The sequence below is a fragment of the Alexandromys fortis genome, unplaced genomic scaffold (genome assembly GCF_014885135.2).
Source record: "Alexandromys fortis isolate MF-2015 unplaced genomic scaffold, M_Fortis_MF-2015_v1.1 scaffold_144, whole genome shotgun sequence".
Lineage (NCBI taxonomy): Eukaryota > Metazoa > Chordata > Mammalia > Rodentia > Cricetidae > Alexandromys > Alexandromys fortis.
The window spans coordinates 4,480,551-4,483,261 of NW_026068021.1; the positions used below are offsets into that span (position 1 = coordinate 4,480,551).

The 2,711-nt window shown below is 45.9% G+C and overlaps 1 pseudogene; it reads right to left on the reverse strand.

Annotated features, from left to right (window-relative positions):
• Nucleotides 1-1,181: 1,181 nt before the first annotated feature.
• LOC126514371 (deoxyuridine 5'-triphosphate nucleotidohydrolase-like) lies at nucleotides 1,182-1,672 on the reverse strand (annotated as a pseudogene).
• Between the last annotated feature and the right edge of the window lie 1,039 nt (nucleotides 1,673-2,711).

Sequence of the window (2,711 nt, forward strand, 5' to 3'; positions counted from 1 at the left end):
AGAAAGGGTCATTTGACCCTTAAAGGGGTTGCGACCCACAGGTTGTTCTCAACATAGCCATAAATGGATTAAGCATTTCTCTTATTCATGATAGAGATTCAGTCTCAGCATAGGTCTTGGTAGGGAACAATAAGACTACAGCAATGCCTATGGAATTTTATATGTGTTTTAAAAGTTTACCCAGTACCTGTAACAATATATTTTATATTATCAGTGGAATTTGGTAGCAACCTCACACTAAGCATCCTTTTTTATAAAAAAAAAGTATTTTATTTATTATGTATGTAGGTTTCTTCCTTCATGTATCCTGCAGTACAGAAGAGGGCGTCAGATCTTATTACAGATGGTTGTGAGGCACCATGTGGTTGCTGGGAATTGAACTCAGGACCTCTGGAAGAGCAGCCAGTGCTCTCTTCCTCTGAGCCATCTCTCCAGCCACCACACTGAGCATCCTTAATCCCAGTGTCTTTTAATCAACACGGGGAAGAATGGTTTCTATTACAAGTGGCACTGGGGGACCTTTGCTTTAAACTTTGAATGAAATTAGCCAAGGGTCAGGCCAGTCTCCTGGGCAAGAAGTAGACACAGCATCGCCTCTGGAGGTTCTCCTGTGAAAGGAGCTCGCAGATGACCCCAAGGTGAAGAACTCTAACCTGGAGACAGTTGGTGCAGCTGTCAGGTGTCACTTGCCCTGGAGTGGGAGGGAGGCACTGCAGACAAAGCTCATTTGGAGCACCGCACTTGACCCGGGTGCTACAAGCAATAAGCGTGTAGCATTGAGCATATTTGCTCCTTTCACTACCGCCTTCTCTTTCTGACACTTTAGTTAGTACTCATCCTACTACCAACATCACTTTCTTTTTTTTTCTGCTAAAGACTTCAACTTTATTGAATTCAAAAACAAGCAAACAGACAAAAAACTTACAATCGATAAAGCAATTAGAGCAAAACCAGTGGCTCGAGGACTAGAATTTAAATAATACAATAAAGAAAAAACAATTGCATACTTGGTCTCATCAAGCCTGCCTCTCAGTGCCACCCTCACAGGCAACCAGACGCAGAAGAGAGACATTCCCATGTGACCTAACAGGTCCCCTTTCCTGCATCCTAGGACACAGCATGCTACCAGAACTGAAGCTCCTCTTTAGAGCGCTGACACAGCAAAACACTTTAGCAAATTTTCAGTTCTTTCCAGTGGAGCTGAAACCTCCTGAGCCCCTTTCATTGTTATACAGTGTTTGAACTTCTTCTAAGTCTGGATAAAAAATCCGTTCACAAATGAGCTGTGCAATCCGATCGCCTTTTTTTTTTTTACTTCAAACTTCTCTTTTCCAAAGTTAAACGGCACGACACCACCAACATTTCCTCTATAATCCTCGTCTCTGACACCGGCTCCTACGTCTATGAAGTACTTCACTGCCAAGCCAGACCGTGGAGCTACTCTTCAATAGCACCCAGAAGGAACAGCGATCCGAATGTCTGTTTTCACTACGGCTTTCTCCATGGGTGCTACTGTATAATCATAGGCACTGTACAGGTCGTAGCCCGCAGCGCCCGCGGACCTGCGGGTGGGAGCCTTGGCGTGCTCCGAGAGGCGCACGAAGCGCAGAGAAGAGCCATCCTGGGCCCGAGCCTGCTTGCTGACCGAGCAGGCGTCTTCCGAGCAGGGCATGGCGGCTAGCCTCAACATCATTTTCTAAGGCACACAGACACCAGCAGCTTTGTCTATGATTTCCAAGATGCATGTACTTTTCCATTGCAAATCAACTGTGAACAAGGACATTGTGAGCCGGTACCCCAGTGCTGGACAAGCTGTGATGGGTTGACTTGCCCAAACAGGAAGGGCCTCAGAGCAGGAACATGAGGGAGCTTGGAGGCAAATGTCAGGCACCTCGGTGTGTGACACAGCAGCTGAGCATGTGTCGGGTGTTCATCTGTTGTCACCCTCTTCTTGAGGTTCCTGTTGGAAGTTCAGAGAAGTCTGTTCTGAAAGAGAAGAGGTTGACAAAAGAGACTATCAGGGAAGCTGCTCTTTTGTGGGTACTGATGTTCCCCCCTTTTAGAAAATACCTGAACCTAGCCTAGACTAGGTATGAAACCCACAGGCTGGGGACAGAAATGAGCTTCTCCTCCTAAAGGTTAGGGCCTAACTGCTTCCTCTTTTAAATTCCCCTTAGTGATAAAATAATTTTCCCCTTTACTTAAACCAAGACTCAAGCTCTCCTGTCTCATTTCTCTCCCCAATCTCTCTTTCCATTCTTCTCCTTCAGGTACAATCCTTACACATCCACCCCTGCAATGTCTGAAGCTTATTTAGAACAAAAAGCTTTATTGTGGTGTGAACATGTGCCACAGTGCACACCTGGACGTCAGAGGACAACTCTGTGCAATCTGCTCTCTCATTCCACACTTACGTGGGTGCTGGGGATTGAATCGGGTTGTAAGGCTTGCACAGAAAGTGCCTTTTTAGGCCCTGGTGCTGGACCTGGTCCTGGCCCTGGCCCGTCTGCACTTGACCTTATCAAACTCAGCAGGCAATGCTCTTAACCACTGAGCCATCTCTCCAGCTCTTCTTTCTATAGTCAAAACAGGGACAGTAGACCTCATTAAAGATGGTTTGCCAGTATTTTATTGAGAATTTTTGCAACGATGTTCATGAGTGAGATAGGCCTGTAATTGTCTTTCTTGGTTAAGTCTTTGTGTGGTTTAGG